Raw genomic sequence first — 18,017 nt, forward strand, 5'->3', positions numbered from 1 at the left:
ATTCCCTCCCTAACTTCAGGGGAAAATCCCTACCTGGGGATTCAACCTTTCTCGGAGAGGTGACCTTGGTTAAAACACAGCGCCAAGAAGGTGAGCAAACATTTTAAGAACCGTATGCCATATATGCCAGGTCCCTTGAAACAGCAAGGGTGGACCCGCTCCCGGCAGATACTAACACTTGACAATACTATAAATAAAAGAAAAGTAATAAAAATCCAATATTTAGAAAATATAATAATGGGTACCCTTGAGGAAGAAGGGAATTGGTTGGAATAAGGCATAAAATTCTTCAAAGATGTTAATAGTCTTCTAAATTAAACTGAGTGGTAAGTGTATTGATGTGTAGTTTTTTCCAAATTATACAAACTTCATAAATAATATTTTGTGTGTTCTTAATATTGAAATTAGAAAACTTTTAAAAATAAAATTTCACGATCAGAAAGGTAGTTACTCTACACAGAATCAGTTCCATATCTGTCTGAAATATGTATTTGATTCTTTGTTATCTAAGATCAGGGAAAAATCCAGTTTTCTATGAACTCTGGAAAATATTCTAACATTGCAGGAAAATTGGAAAGTTGTTCTTTTACTAATTAGCAAAGGGTAATTGCATCCAAGTTTGGGCTTGACATCTGTAATTACTTATATTTTCACCAACAGCATGACGAATTTGTCACTACTCCCCAAAACCATTCTTTGACTGAATAGTATATAAAATACAAAGGTGTTGAAGGATTGCAGAATATATCAAGCATACAAGAGAGTTAATTAAATCAACCGTGGCCAACAAGGACTTTGTAGATTAAAAAAACAATCGCATTGTCATGTATCCAGATGATTTAATAGCTAAATGTATAATATTTCCTTCATTGTTTTTGTTGTTGTTGTTTTTTGCTAAAACACCTTAAAGGTTTCTATTTGTCTGTGATTTGTCTTTGAATAGATCAGCAAATGCAAACACATAGTATGTCAGGTGGTCATAGAGTGTCTATTGATGCAGCATGGACTGCCATGCTATTTTCCCCCACTGCAGGGAAAGGCGACAGTATTTTTCCTTCTTCTTGGATTTCCCTTTCAACAGGACATATTTTGCTGATTATAAAGTCATCTTTATCTATAAAACAAGAAGAACAAAGTCTTTACTACTAAACATATGGTTGCATTTAGCCTTAAATGAGAAGAAAGGTATTATAATGTTTTGTAAACAGTAACACATTACACACAACGAAGGCATTTTGGAGTATGTATTTTACTGATTCTCATTGAGGGTAATATGAAAGGACATTTGTCTCTCTGTGCTTAATTCTCTACTAATTGAAAGAAGACAGGGTATTCTTAAAAATATTAATCTGACATTTTTAAGCTCAACACCTCAGTAACAGATGCTGCTGTTGATATTTTGGTCATGCAGCATTCACTCCAACTCTTTTCTAATGTGATTTTTGTGGGAGTCTGGTAGATCCATATTTGAGGTGCTTTCCCACTCAAAATCCAGGGGTAGACACATGACATAAACTATAAAAACGGGCAGTATTTCTTAGTACTCCTTGTATCAAGCCAAATGATTCTGCAATTTGAAAAATTTGTTAAAATATTGACAGTTACCTAGATTCTTCAAGATAACTGTGTTCCTATGTGTCAAATTATCCCAAATTATTCACTTAGATATTTTATCCATTTTCTGAAGTCTCATCTCAATAACTTAAATTTAAAAATAGTAATTTTTTTGTAAGGGAATAAATCAAAGAGTTAGCTTGGATTTTATTTTTTATACTAGAAGCCTGGTGCACAAATTTGTGCACAGTGGGGCCCCTTGGTGTGGCCCTGCAGGGATTGAACCAAAACCGGCAGTCCAACACCGTCTGCCACTCCTGCCTGCCACACCCGCTCATCCTGGCCCTGCTGTGCCCAGTCAGTCCTGATTGGGAGAGACTCACACTGCCACAGCAGCGTTTGACAGCTGTGAGCCCTGCATCTGGTGTGATCAGCCCTCTGGGCGGGCAGTGGAACGCCCTTGCCCGCCTGGGATCTGGATCCATCCCACTGATGTTCATGCTGATTGTCAGGAGCCACCTGGCAGCTGCTTTTATATCATTTCTTTCTTGTGGAGCATCTAGGGAGAGGAAGCAACCCAGGGGTGACTTCCAGGAGGCCGGTGGCGCTGTTGGGATCATGCCAGTTGTTCCAGTCCATCGGTGCCTGGCCCATTCTCTGGAGATTGGACCTGAAGGACTACTGGGGGAGTGAGTGGCTGCCGCCAGGCTGGTAGGCTGCCAGGATGAGTCAATTAGCTGAGCAGCACTCCTGCTGTGGGAGTGCACTGATATCAGGGGGCAGCTCCCATATTGAGTATCTGGCCCCTGGTGGTCAGTGTGCATCATAGTGACTGGTTGACTGGTGGTTCGATCATTTGGTCGCTTAACCTTTTATATACATACTAGAGGCCCAGTGCATGAAATCCATGCAGGGGTAGGGGGTTCCCTCAGCCCAGCCTGCACCTTCTCCAATCCAGGGCCCCTCGGGGGATGTCCGACAGCCAGTTTAGGCCCAATCCCCAGGATCAAAGGGAGTCGGACATCCCTCTCACAATCCAGGACCACTGGCTCCTAACCGCTCACCTGCCTGCCTGCCTGATCACCCCTAACTGCTGCCCCCGCTGGCCTGGTTGCCCCCAACTTCCCGCCTCCAGCCTGGTCAACCTTCACTACCCCCTGGGCTGGCCTGGTCACCCCTCATTGCACTCCCCCTGCCAGCCTGGTCACCCACAACTGCCCCCCCTGCCAGCCTGGTCACCCCACACAGCCTGCTTTTCAGTCATTTGGTCACTGCTCACTGCCCCCTCTTCCAGCCTGGTTTCCCCACGCACCTGCTGTTTAGTTGTTTGGTCGCCCCTCACTGCCCCCCCGCCTTGCTGGTCTGGTCACCCCATGCAGCCTGCTGCTCAGTCGTTTGGTCATCCCTCATTAACCCCTTGTTGGCCTGGTCACCCCACTCAGCTTGTTTGGTGTCCGTTTGGTTGTTTTGGTTGCAACGGTCGCTTAGGCTTTTATATATATATAGATAGATTTCTTAAATATACCAACACACTATACAGCACAGTTACTATGAAATGTTTGTGTTTGGTATAGAATAGGTAAATAGCAGTGGAAATAAGAAGGAAGCTAAATCCCTCCAGTTAGGATAACTTCTCAGAATGCACACATTGTATATAAATAAATTGTTAAGTTTGAAATTAATGGTTTTGTCATACTCATAGCTTTCTGAATGAGGGCTTCACAAATAAAATTAGATCTTAAAACTAATCTCTTTCTTAATATACATGATTTTTAAAGTTAAAAAATTATTATTAATAATTTACATGAGTTAAGAATTAATCTCCATTGTCAATTTACCTCTTTTCCTTCCTTCTCCATGATATTGATGACAAGTGGAGTGTCTTTTGGTCACCCTTTTTTCCCCACTGCCATAGTTTGCCATAAAGCTATTAGTTAATTTCTATTTTTATTTTTTACTATCTTTAAAAATAAATAAAAATAAGCCAATTCTTGGGTTCAGGGATCCGATCTCTTGAAAGATTAGAACTTGCAATCAGAAATTCCAAACATTTGTTTTCATCTGTGCAAGAGTTTTTTGTCTGATTTCTAAGAAAAATCAGAGCTTCTTTGCCTTGTCCTATTATAGAGACATTGTCCTATTAAAAAAAAACGAAAAAAAAAAAAAAACCCAACATATTATTAAGGATTTTCCATTAAGGGAGAATAAAGTGTAAATGAAATAAGTGTATTTTGTACATTTTCACTGGCAATGAAACTGGACAGAAAAATCAATTTTAATGAATATTTTCTGGATATTTCTGTCCCTATGGCTACACTTTGGTTATAAAACTGGAAAGTAATGTTGGCAGAATCAAAGTGAAATGTAAATTCATTTTTCATAAAAAAATCAGAAATACTGCATAAACTTTTATCTTTAGTAAAAGAAAACCCCCATGAAACAATTTTATACTATCTAATATCCTTGCTGTCTAAGCAACAGACTTGTAAATTTAGTGAGTGGCTTATTAGTGACATCAGTTTGCACTTTAATATTTCTTAAGTATCCCAGATGAAAAGAATTTTTGTAGATAAATTTATTCAGAAAAAAGTTAAGCAGAAAACACTTGAAAATTGTGAGTATGTGGCATCTATTTAAAATCCAAAAATTGAACATTTTACATTGCTGTGGCTTTTTAAACAAAACACTAACAAAAGTGAGGACACAGCGCCATTCAAAGCTACAATGAACTCAAATGGTTTAGTTGCTTTTCATATCTTCAAGTATGTTTCAGTCTGTTTTTAGACAATCTATTCTTTCATTGCTCCAATTTATAGTCATCATGTGATTGATCACTTAAAAACAATTATTTTACCTGATAGTAACCACAAAGCAAAAACCTATAGTATATACACAGAAGATAAAGAGAAAGGAATAAAGACTACCACTGTAGAAAATCATCAATTCAAAAAGGAAGGCACAAAAAGAGGAAGGAACAAGAGACCTACTAGTATACAAAAGCCAGGGAACAATTAATAAGATGGCATTAGTAAGTTCTTAGCTATCAATTATTACTTCAAATGTAAATGGTTAAATTATCCAATGAAGACATAGACTGTCTGAGTGGTTTAAAAAAACAAATACCTGCCCAGATTTGGTTCTGATTGGTCAGTTTCTATTCCAGTCAGCGTCAAAAGCTCCACCTCCTAGGCAGCATTCGGCTCCTCGCACTTCACCGAGATTTGGTTCTGATTGGTCAGTTTCTATGCCAGTCAGTGTCTCTGGGCCTATCAACAGGCCTGATCAGAGAGGCCGGGTTGATCAGCAGCCCCAGCGGAGGCCCTAGAGCAGCAGTTCTCAACCTGTGGGTCACGACCCCTTTGGGGGTCAAAAGACCCTTTCACAGGGGTCGCCTAAGACCATCAGAAAACACATATATAATTACCTGTTGTTTTTGTGATTAATCACTATGCTTTAATTATGTTCAATTTGTAACAATGAAATTGGGGGCACCACAACATGAGGAACTGTATTAAAGGGTCGTGGCATTAGGAAGGTTGAGAACCACTGCCCTAGAGAATGAAAGGCGCGGCTGCTGGCCAGGTCCAGAGAGAAAGAGAGAGGCAAGTGCTGATCAACAGCTGCCACGGAGGCTGCAGACCAGACCCTGCTCCTCTCTCCTGGCCTCTCTCTGGGCCTGATCTACAGCCCCCTAGGCAGTCAGTGCTGGGTGACAGTTCCCATAGCAGCAGCAGTCACTGCTGGCTCACCACGGCAACCCAGCCCTGACTGCAGGACTGACTTCCGGTCAGTCGAGCTTTCGGTTGTTTTGATGTTACAGACCCTCGCTCTTTATATATATAGTTTGTTTATTTTACTTACAAACACAACAGTATTTCTCTACTGTATTTGCTAAAGATAGCCTGTTTTCAAAACTGAAAATAGTGAGGTGATGCTATAGTTCAGCAGCACCTTCAGCTTCATTCTACAGGCTGCTTGTTTCCAGTTGTACCCCCTGGCCCTTGTCAGCCACAGAGCACAATAGGAAAAGCCAACCTGGTGGTTTACAGAATTAACAAGAGCACCTATCTTCCTGGACAGATCACTCTGTTTAATTATAGCTGTTGAGGATTGAGTCAGCTACTTGAACAGGGAAAATTAGAGGCTATTAAGATGGTCTGTTATTTTTCTGTTATGAGTAGTTGCATATCTATGATCTGTGGTATGGCAGAACATTTCCAAATTACCAGCCTTTAAACTCCATGGTAATCTTTTTAAAATCCCTGTGGCAACTTGAGGGATTAAAAATGAGGTAATTTTGAATGCAAATTTATAGTAGTTAAAATTCATCAGGCAGAAAATTTTCTGTTCCAAATTTTATCTGAAAATATTTTTAAAAGAAAAAGAGAAAACAATCTAGTATATCACCTTTTTCTCCTAAAACTATTATTTATTCCTTATGTAACAAGTACCAGGAATATGATATCCATTTCTTGGCCCATCTTTTTTCTTGGAAGAACAGACACCTATTAAAGATTTTAAAATAAATATTTCTAAAAAAAAGCACCCTCTACTTTCTGCCTTTCAGGTGGAATAAAATAATAAACAATCAAACCATTAAATGCAATTCAGGGAAAGCACTGGAGCTGAAATGACATTTATTTGGTGGTGTATAGACTCTTAAAGAATGTCCTGAAACAATAGCAGTGTGTGCATCTTTAAGAACATCCTTCAGGACACCATCAAGTACTTTAGCAATCTGCAAGAGCATCCTGCTATACCATCGCAGCAGCCTCAAAATTCTGTAAATATATTGTGTAACCATGTACTCAAATAGATGCTTTTACTGAGATGCAAGTTGTACTGAATATAAACATACACAGGTTGTGGGTTCTCTCCCTGGTTCCAGGTGCATGTGGGAAGCAACAAATTGATGTTGATATATCTCACGTAAATCTCTCTCTCCCTTTCTCTCTAAAATAAATAAGAATTCTTTGCAAAAATAAAGACTATGGCACCCCTTTACTCCTTCAGAGCATCTATTCTAATTATTGAATGGAATTTTGGAATTTGATACAAATTAAAAACTGAATATATATATATATGTATGTGTATATGATAATTATTTAGAATATTCTGACTAAGCCATATTAAATTTTTGTGAAAAGTCAAATATATTTTGGAAAAGAGTGATTTTCCTTAATCAGCATACAGAGGGATTAGAGGAAGAAAGAGATGTGGTTTAAAGTCATTAAATAAGTAGAGTCTTAAAGGAAGAATAAGAGTTATATATAAAGTGGGGAAAGATATTTCATATATAAAAGGCAGTAAAAAAAAGTTTAGTACCTTTAGAAACCAAAAATATAATTTTAGACCATGATATGTTGAAGAATGGATGTAATTATGGTGAAAGTAATGTTGACTGTAGAGAGATGTTAAATAGGCATATACTAGGTTTATATGCATAATACACAGGGACTCTGTCTCATTCATTTTTTATTTTGTACCTACAGCACTGAAGTCAATGCTCAGAAAAGAGTCATGTTGTTAAATAATATTTTTTGAAGCATGGATGTTTTTAAATTTCATAATATAAAAGAGAATTACATGAATAGATTCAATTTTAGAAAATTAAGCAAAGGAAAATAAAATGGAAGGCTAGGAAGATGTTGTTTGTAAGAAAACCTAGGTTAGAGTTGGCTTCAGGCCCTGCTGCAGGTACCAAATGGTGCTGGATATTAATTAAAAATAATACTAACATATTCCTTTGTCCTGATAAACTAAATATTTAAAGCAGACACACTGAAAGTTGCTAAGAGAGCAGCTCTTAAATTTCTCAAAACACACACACACTTACAATTGTAAATATGTGAGGTGATGGAGGTATTAACTAACTCTATTGTGGTAATCATTTCACAATATGTATGTGTATCCAAACATACATTGTACACCTTAAATTTACACAGTGTTATATGTTATCTATACATAAATTAAGTTGGAAAAATTCCACTGTTTAAATTTATAAAGACAAAAAAAGACTAAAAGTAAAAAGTAGGAAAAATGTATACCATGCTAACAACCAATTAGAAAAAAAATATATATATGAAAAAGTTGATTTTAAATAAAAAAAAATGATTTAGTTCAAATAAACAGCCATTTTATAAGGATGAAGGGTAGTACTGGTACAATAGGAATCAACACTAATAAAAGAGAAAAATGGTAATTGGCGTATGAGCTACCCTTTTCATTGGCTAATCAGGGCTATATGCAAATTAACTGCCAACTAAGATTGGCAGTTAACTGCCAACAAGATGGTGGTTAATTTGCATATGTAGGCACAATGCAGGGAGGCGAAAGGGAAAGCAGGAAGAAGCCCCCTGCCACTGACAGTGATTGGAAACCCAGGGGGGAGCTAAGAGCTGGGGGGCAGGGCAAAGGCGGCCCTGGGGGCGCCTTTGCCCTGCCCCCCAGCCATGATCGGAGAATCAGGCGCCTTTGCCACCCTGGCCAGTGATAGCAGGAAGTAGGGGTGGAGCCAGCGATGGGAGCTGGGCACGGTTGAAGCTGGCAGTCCCAGGAGCTAGGGGTCCCTTGCCTGGGCCTAAAGTGAAGCCCACGATCGGATCGTGGGACCGCTGCAGCTGCGGGTCCCTGCTGCCCGGGCCGGACGCCTCAGCCAGAGGCGTCAGGCCTGGGCAAGGGGCCGATCCTGCGATTGGAGGGTGATGGGGGTCAACGCCTGAGGGCTCCCAGTATGTGAGAGGGGGCAGGCTTGGCTGAGGGACACTCCCCCCCACACACACCCAGTGCACGAATTTCGTGCACCAGGCCCCTAGTTGCTATATATAAAATCCTAAGCAACCGTTTGACTTTTTGACTGGTAGCAATGATGCTGACCACCAGGGGGCAGATGCTCAATGCAGAGGGATGGAAACATGGAACAGACTGATGATCTCAGAGGGTAGGGGGTAGGTGGGGAAGGCAAGAAGAAATTAAACAAAGTTCTTATATGCATACTAGAGGCCTGGTGCATGGATTCGTGCACCCGTGGAATCCCTCGCCTGGCCTGTACCTTCTTGCAATCCAGGACCCCTTGGGGGTTGTCTAACTGCCAGTTTCAGGCTATCCCCACAGAGCAGGCCAACAGACCCCACTGGTGGATGAATCCATGCACCTGGCCTCTAGTATATAATAACTGAAAATCTGTATAAAAAATAAAATGGCTTGAATGGTAAAATAGAAATTATCCTATATAACAAAGAGCTGATATGCTAATTAGACCAAACAGCAGAACAACTGTCAGGAAGACCTTCCAGACAAAGCTGGGGCTGCAAGGGCTGGCAGAGGCAGCCGAGGCTGTGAGGGGCAGCGAGGGGCAGCCAGGGCTGTGAGGGGCTGCAAGAGCCAACTGGGTCTGCGAGCATTGGCTGCGGGGCTGCGAGGGCTGAGCCCCTTGTACGAATTTCATGCATCAGAACTCTAGTCCATTTTATAAAGTTAGTGTGAGGTTTAACACACTTCTCTCAGTAAATGATAATATACATAAACAAAGTGGAAAAACAAAAGCGATAAAAAGTGTTGAAAGAAGCCAGATGGGTCAGGAGAAAAAATACCTTACTTATAAAGGAACTAAAGGCCTGGTGCACAAAATTTGTGCACTGGGGTGGGGGTTCCCTCAGCCAGGCCTGCACCCTCTCACAGTCCATGACCCCTCAGGGGATGTCCGCCTGCCTAAGCCAACAGTTGGAAATCTCTCTCGCAGTCTGGGACCCCTCGATCCTTACTGCCCACCTGCTCACTGCACCTTACCACTCAGCTCGCTGCTCCTTAGCACTGCCATGGAGGCAGGAGAGGCTCCTGCCACTACCACTGCGCTCACCAGCCGTGAGCCCTATCTTTCTGTGTAGTTGTCTGTGGGCCAACTGCTCTCTTCTTTCTCACTTAGGGCAAGCAGCATATGAGGGCAGAGTGTGCTGTCGTGGAACCCAGAGGGCTGCCCGGAGCTAAGGGGAGTGGCCGAGCCCATGGGGTGAGAGGTGGACACAGAAGACGCTATGTCACCCAATTGTGGGGTGGGCTGGCTGGGAGGGGGGTTCCACTCTAGTGCTCCCTGATTCCCAGCGACAGGACCTGGTCAACAGGACCTGATTTCAAGATGGTGGCCACAGCTGCAGAACATAGATCTGTTTCAAGAAAAGGTGAGAATGCAGACTTTCGTATGAACCCCTATTCCAAAAGGTGGCAGTTTATTCACATTGTGGCAAAGACACTTTCAAGAGTAACATAGTGGGTAAAGTAAGGGCCACTTCCTCATCCAATCTCTCTGAGGCGCATGGAGAGAACCAAGTCTCTGCTCTTCGCAGGACACTTCTGGGTGTTTTTTTTTTCAAGCCTAAAGGACAGTAGTCTGTCTCCATTCTTGTTCTTTGGGATTTTTTCATTGTCGGATATAAGGATATGTACATTGGGGGAATCCTCTTGAGATACAATATTCCAGTTGCACCCATGTGACGATGAGAGTTCCCCTCAGAGAAAGGGAGCCAACAGATGGGGAGCAGGGAATTCTGAAAACCACAGCAATAACAAAGACGCTAAGCCTTTCCTTCATGTGTCTGACACCCCTCCTCAGGCGGCCTGCAGGCCGGACATCTGCTGGACCTGTATCACCTGATGTCCTGGCAGGCTGTCCGGGGCCCTGCTAGGCAGTGTGCAGGGCCGCCTGGGACCAGGGGTAGTTGCCACCTCCCGCCCCCAGCCACTCCTGGTACAGCTGCTGCACACGGGCGCTGGTCTCCAGGGGCCACACCGGGATGGCAGCATAGATGCCTTCCATCTGCTGCAGCAGTGCCCTGTCTGCACACCCATCGTCTGCCTAGGCCTGGCCCCTGCCGCTTAGGCATGCCCTGCGCAGGCCAGGACCTCCACGAAGTGGCAGGGGAACTTGCCCCTCTTCAGCTTCAGGACCACTTCTGGATGTTCCGAAAGCCATAAGCAGCCTCAAAGCGTAGCAGAACCTCTCCGTCCCTTTCAAGGGTGACCTCCTGGAAGTCTTTGTTCCTCAGGGTGCGGTAGGTAAGCACCCCACATCCTCATTGAACAGCTCCTTGGACGTGTGCCTAAAGATGTGCGCCAGGTAACCATTGGAGCAGGCACCTTCATGGAGCCTCACCTATTTCTCCTTCATGTCTCCAGAGTGTCCATGGTGGTGTCATTTGAGGTGAGGTCACTTTGCTCCATTATCTGGACAATTTCACCTGAGGTTAACACACAGTCAGCACCCTGGGAGCTATGCAAAGCTGTGGGAACACCTTCTCAAAGGGCCTCCAGTTTCTTGTCATAACACGGGGCCGCAGTGACGTGGAAAATCTTGTCTGGGGACAGGTTCTCCTGTCTGGTAAGTAATTCTTCACCAGAGAGCCCATGATCCGCTGGGGAGACTTGGTCGTGCAGAGGTGGGGGGTGATGGGGTGACCCAGCACATGCTCTGCATATCGGTCCCAGCCGGGGCAGGCGGAGGTCAGCCTGGGTAGCCGGGCTCTTCCTCACTATGCTGGCATTACCAATACACAAATTCCTTCTGACTCTCCAGGGTGCTGAAGTCCACAGCTATTGTCATGTCAAAGACAGTGCACCCCTAGGCTTTTGAGGAAGCCACAGAGCCTTCTGGATGCATCAGTGACACTGAGGCTGAATTTAGCAACAAAATAAGGCAGGAACTAAGGACACATGGACACTGCCAGCACTTTGTGCTGTGAGGTATCACATTTCTTATTAAGGTTCAGGACACAGAAGAAGTCCTTGGTGTTCTGTTGAGAAACTTGGACTCCTTCCTCTGCGGTCATACAACTGTCACATGCCAGGCAGTCACTCAGAAATATCTTGCCATTGGCCAACTTATGGAATTCTCCCTTCTCTCTGTTCTCCTGAGCAGGACTCCAGATGTTGACTACAACATTCTCTTGGTCATCAGTTTTTGTTTTTTTTACTGCATTCCTTCTATTTGCAGTGATCACACTTCATTTGGAGTGGGGCGGGCAGGGGTCGGCTCAAGTGATCTGGAGGGAGCATGGGGAGAGCAGTCAGTCACCACTGGTCGCCCCTGGTGCTGCTGGCAGTATCCTTTCTTCCTTGTGGAGCATCTAGGGAGGGGAAGCAGCCACAGTGCCTGAGGCCAAGTTTCAGGATGCCGGCAGTGCTGTCAGGATCATGCCGGAGGTGCTGGTCCATTGGTGCCTGTGCTGTCCTCTGGAGATTGAACCTACAGGACTACTAAGGAAGCCAGTCCCCAGTTCCGCCCCACCTCTGCCACCAATTGATTGGAGTCTGAGAGTCAGGAGGAGGACCAAGAGACCTGCCTTCCAGCTGCTCACCAGTCCCCACATCACTCACTCTGGTTCCCTGTTAACCATCCCTGATCAATGGGAGCCTGTGGGCCAAGGAAGGGACCAAGTGGTCTGCCTTCTGCCTGCTCACCAGTCGCTGCTGCCACAGATTAATTGGAGCCTGGGGGACTCCAGTTTCCCTGTTAGCCATCCCCTGATCAATGGTGCCTGAGGGCTGGGGGATTAACTTGTCATCTGTTCGGTCGTTACAGACCCTGGTTTTTTGTATATTAAGATCATATAAGTGTGTACAGGATATCAAAGGGATATAGGAGCCAACTGATAGAGTTCTCAATGGCCCAAACTGAAACAATTTGAGCAACAAAATATATTGACCCATGCACCAGGAGTTTCTGGTTTGAGTCCAGGTCAGAACACTTGCCCAGTTTTTGGCTCAATCCCCAGCAGGGGGCATGCAGGGGGCATGCAGGAAGCAGCTGATGGATGTTGATGTTTCTCTCTCTCTCTCTCTCTCTCTCTCTCTCTCTCTCTCTCTCTCTCTCTCTCCTTCTCCCTTCCCCTCTCTCTAATAAAAACATATTTTTAAAAAATGATACAATATGTAAAGGGAAGAGAAAGGGTATAGTTTTATACAGAGGTACACTGACAACCAGAATGACCTGGTTGAGGCAATGGTTGTCAGTTTACCTCTGTATAAAATTATGCCCTTTCTCTCCCCAGGTTATCAAGATTAATATCAACAACAAGAAAGGCACTATGCTTCCTTCTAAAATCCCATGTGGGAACCACACCAGAGTTGCCAGACAGCCAAGGCCACTCAGAGTGTCAAAGGTCTTGTTGATAGTATGTCAAATGGCCAAGGCCACTCAACACAGCTGCAAGGCCACAGTGATCTCACGATACACTGTGCCCTTCTATAACCTAAATGATTGATGTCACTGTTGGCAACTAGCCTTCTTTGTCTCTGGAGTAATATCCAAGTTACTGACCAGCTAGTATGTGCAGAAGTGTACTGGAGTGTGCTACATGGAGATGTAAGGCTACAGAAACCATCCATTGTGCTGGACATGGGAGACAGAAAAAGCTACTGAGCCAGAGAGCTCTGATACTGCTACGATGTAAGGCAGTGAGTTTAGAGGCAGCATGCAACTGCTCAGATAATAGTTGCAGATACAGAGGTTAATGCTGGTGCTTTGTGGGAAAGATGTATCTGTTCACAGATGGGATCTGGCTGCCTGCCTGTATGAGATTGCTGTGAAGGGCTGTGTTGTCTGATGACTAACTGGCTTCTGCAAAAAAGACTCATTCTTATATACCCACAACCTCTGATGGCTTTTCCATCTAAGATCTGGCATCCAAGAAAGTCCAGCCGTGCCAGAGGGTTTGGACCCAACACCTTTAACTAGTGAGCAGAGGATGGAGGAGGAACTTGGACTAAGTTCCCAACATTTACTACAGTGGGCAGGGTCCAAGCAAGAACCAGCCCTGGCTTGGTCGGAAAGGGTTAAGAACAGCGGTTCTCAACCTGTGGGTTGCAACCCCTTTGGGGGTCGAATGACCTTTTCACAGGGGTCGCCTAAGACCATCGGAAAACACATATTTTCGATGGTCTTAGGAACCCAGACACCACTCCTCTATCCGTCTCCAGGCAGGTCCGCCCACATGCAGATATGCCCACATACGAATACCCGTCATCATGACATCATCGCACCAACCCCATCACATACACCCCGTACAAATACAGGTGTATGTGACCGCTAGATTTCAAGGGGGCCTCAGTTATGGTTTTTCTACAGTCTAGTTGTCATTTTGATGTGGTTGTGGGAGATGTGAATACCGAGATTACCTACACCACCTTCTTGACTGGATGGAGGTCCTATAATTACTTTTAAGGTCAATTAGAGGAAGTCTTTCTCAAAATTATTTGGCCTCTTTTTATTGGTTTTAGAAAAAGCAAGTCAATTTATTTAAAAATGCTTGTCTGGATATTTATTAAAATTACATTAAATCTATATATCAATTTGGGGAAAATTGAAATGTTAATAATATAAAGTCCTCTCAACCATTTACAAAGTATAATTTTTGTTTTATTAGGTCCTCTTTCACTTTTTTCTCATCCCTAAAATACTCTTATTAGAATCTAAACAATACGTCTTTAGAGAAGTCTTGCATATATTTTATTAAATTACCAGGATGTATTTTATGTTCTTGAATGATACTATAAATCAGCAGTTATCAACCTGTGGGTCATGACCCCTTTGGGGGTCGAATGACCCTTTCACAGGGGTCACCTAAGACCATCAGAAAACACATATTTCGATGGTCTTAGAAACCGAGACACCACTCCTCTATCTGTCTCCAGGCGGGTCCGCCCACATGCAGATACGCCCACATATGAGTACCCATCGTGATGACATCATCACACCAACCCCATCACATACACCCCATACAAATACAGGTGTATGTGACAGGGTTGGCGCCATATTGTACTTATACAGACCAGTCACACATGTGTAGAGAGTTGGATGTGCCAAACAATGCCCTGCTATTTCTACTGTGTAGAAAGCAGCTGCTGTGTTGAAAGCAGCTACTCTGTTAAAAGCAGCATTATTGGAGGTAAAATGACACCTCATGAATTATAATTACTGGGTAAATGTAAAATTATATACTGTAAAATCATCAACTACTGCAAAAATAAAATATCTGTATCATAGAAACTTAATCTGGATGCTGATCGGTCTTTTTATATTGAGTTGTGGTTGATGTGAGTACTGCCCCCTTGTGATAGTAACAGGTATGTAAAAAAACAACACAGAATGGTAAATCATAGGAAACTTTAATGAACTGTATTGACTGAACTATGCCATGTATCATCTTTTGTATTATTAAAGCTATTGTTATATATTATTTTCATTAACAAACCATCCCATGACAATGGATCGTATAGAGAAGAATGTTAAGAAAAGAAAATATAGTGAGGATTTCTTACAGTATGGTTTTACCTCAATAATTACAGCAGGAATTGAGAAACCACAATGTGTTATTTGTTGTGAAGTTCTATCAGCCAAATCTATGAAGCCAAAAAAACTAAAACGCCATTTTGATAGCAAGCATCTGAGCTTTGCCAGCAAGGATACCAACTATTTTAGAAGCAAAGATGATGGACTCAAAAAGGCCAGACTTGACACTGGTGGCAAGTACCACAAACAAAACATAGCAGCCATTGAATCTTCATATTTGGTGGCACTCAGAATCGACAGAGCTATGAACCACACACCATTGCTGAGACTTCACTGTTGCCAGTGGCCAAAGACATTGTTCGAGTTATGATCGGAGACAAATTTGTTACGAAATTGAGTGCAATTTCCTTCTCTAACGACACTGTCCTCAGAAGAATAGATGACATGTCTGCTGATATTCTTGATCAGGTAATCCAGGAAATTAAATCTTCTCCACTTCCAATATTTAGTATCGAGCTGGATGAATCTACAGACGTTGAAAACTGTTCAGAGTTACTGGTTTACGTGACGTATATTAATGATGTCGACTTTAAAGATGAGTTTCTGTTTTGCAAACCTCTTGAAATGACAACTCTTGCACGTGATGTATTTGACACACTTGGTTCATTTCTGAAAGAGCATAAGATCTCTTGGGAAAAAGTTTGTGGTGTTTGCACAGATGGTGCTCCAGATATGCTAGGATGTCGATCTGGATTTCAACATTTGGTAGTGAATGAGTCACCAAAAGTCATCGGAACTCACTGTATGATTCATCAGCAAATATTAGCAATGAAGACGCTGCCACAAGAGTTACAAGAAGTAATGAAAAGCATCATAAGTTGTGTCAATTTTGTAAAGGTGAGCACTTTAAACAGTCAACTGTTTTCGCAACTGTGCAATGAGTTGGATGCCCCAAACAATGCTCTGCTATTTCACACTGAAGTGAGATGGTTGTCCAGGGGAAAAATTTTAAAACGTGTTTTTGAGCTTCGTGATGAACGCAAAACGTTTCTTAATCAAAAAGCAAGTCCGCAGTTCAAAGCACTTTTTGGTGATAAAAGTGAACGGCAGAAAATAGCTTACTTGGTTGACATCTTTGCCATCTTGAATGAGCTAAATTTTTCACTGCAAGGACCAAATGCAACATGCTTCGATTTGTCTGAAAAGATCCGATCATTCCAAATGAAACTTCAGCTTTGGCAAAAAAAAAAAAAAATTGGATGAAAATAAAATTTACATTTTGCCTACCTTATCTGCTTTCTTTGAGGAACATGACATTGAACCAGACAAAAGGATTATGATGATCATTTCTGTGAAAGAACACTTGCACATGCTTGCAGACGAAATTTCATTGTACTTTCCAAATCTACCTGACACCCATTTTCACTTGCCAGAAGCCCATTCACAGTCAAAGTTGCAGATGTTCCTGAGACAGCACAAGAGGAGTTCATTGAACTTAACAACAATCCAGCAAGAACTGATTTCTCTACAATGACAGTTACAAAATTCTGGATCAAGTGTTTGTAGTCATATCCTATTCTGTCTGAGACTGTGTTGTGCCTTCTTCTTCCATTTCCAACAACATATCTTTGTGAAACGGGGTTTTCTAGCTTGTTGGTTATCAAGTCTAAATACAGAAGTAGACTTCTTGTGGAAGATGATCTTCGTTGTGCTCTTGAAAAGACTGCCCCGAGAATTTTTTATCTAGTGAGAAAGAAGAAATCTCAACCTTTGCACTGACGTTGGCTTTTTGTGCATACTGTCGCAAAATGTAGCAATGTAGTTTACTGTTGTTATATTAAAACTGTTACCCATGCTACACCATGCTTCAAGAAAAAATTTCATTTATTTGTAATTAGAAATAAATATTTCACAATATATAATTACATATTGTTTTTGTGAATAATCACTATGCTTTAATTATGTTCAATTTGTAACAATGAAAATACATCCTGCATATCAGATATTTACATTATGATTCCTAACAGTAGCAAAGTTACAGTTATGAAGTAGCAACGGAAATAATTTTATGGTTGGGGGTCCCCACAACATGAAGAAGTGTATTAAAGGGTCGCGGCATTAGGAAGGTTGAGAACCACTGGTTTAGAAGACTATATGGGTTCAGGACAACTCAGAGCACCAGACTTGTGCAGGGCTCTTATTGTCTCTGACACTCCATAACCCTTTTCCAGGACTGGCTTAAAGGGCAGGAGACTTCAGAACTACAAAAGTGTAACTTTACACAAATAAAACCTCTTCCACATTTCATCCTCTCATTGGAGCTTCTTTAAATGCTTCTTTCAGTGGTGCCGCAAGAATAGGGCTCCCCCAAAGGACAGGGGAGTTTCATCCACCAGCAACACTATTTTGCCTCAGTGGCTCAAACTTACTAAGTCCACTGATCAGAATGTTTTGCTTTCTTCCTTATTTCTCCTTCAGAACTGAAGTTCAAACAGTCTTAAATAAATTATATATTAACTAAATCACAAAGTGTATATTCACCAAAGCTTGTTGAAAATCTTTGGCTTGTTATTGTAGAACTAGAGACCCAAAGCACAAAATTCGTGCAAGAGCAAGCTTTCCTTCCCCCAGCTGCTGGTATAGGCTTCCCTCTGGCACCCGGGACTCAGGCCTCCCTCACAGCCCTGGCTTCGTCCAGAAGGTCATCCAGAAGGATGTCTGGAAGGATGCCTGGTCTAATTAGCATATTATGTTTTTATTATTATAGATACTACCCAAAATTTCTACTTGAGAGTAAAACTTACATGATATGAGTCTAGTTTTATTCTAAGACTAGAGGCCCGGTGCACAAAAATTTGTGCACTCGGGGTTGGGAGAGGAGGTCCCTCAGCCTGGCCTGTGCCCTCTCACAGTCTGGGACCCATCAGGAGATAAGGACCTGCTGGTTTAGGCCTGCTCCTGGGTGGCAGAGGGCAGGCCTAATCCTAGGTGTAACCCCTGGTCGGGCTCAGAGCAGGGCCCATTGGGGAGTTGGGGCCCCGCCTCCTGTCATGCACAGAGCAGGGCGGATTGGGAGGTTGCGATGCCACCCTCAGTCATGCTCAGGGTAGGGCTGATTGGGGGGTTGGGGCACCACCCCCTGTCACACTCAAGGCAGGGTCCATAGGGAGGTTGCAGCGCC

General features: G+C 42.7%; 1 pseudogene; it reads right to left on the reverse strand.

Annotated features, from left to right (window-relative positions):
* Nucleotides 1-10,231: 10,231 nt before the first annotated feature.
* Nucleotides 10,232-11,553, reverse strand: LOC132226475 (nuclear prelamin A recognition factor-like; annotated as a pseudogene).
* Nucleotides 11,554-18,017: the final 6,464 nt, after the last annotated feature.

This window comes from Myotis daubentonii, chromosome 1, assembly GCF_963259705.1.
Source record: "Myotis daubentonii chromosome 1, mMyoDau2.1, whole genome shotgun sequence".
NCBI lineage: Eukaryota > Metazoa > Chordata > Mammalia > Chiroptera > Vespertilionidae > Myotis > Myotis daubentonii.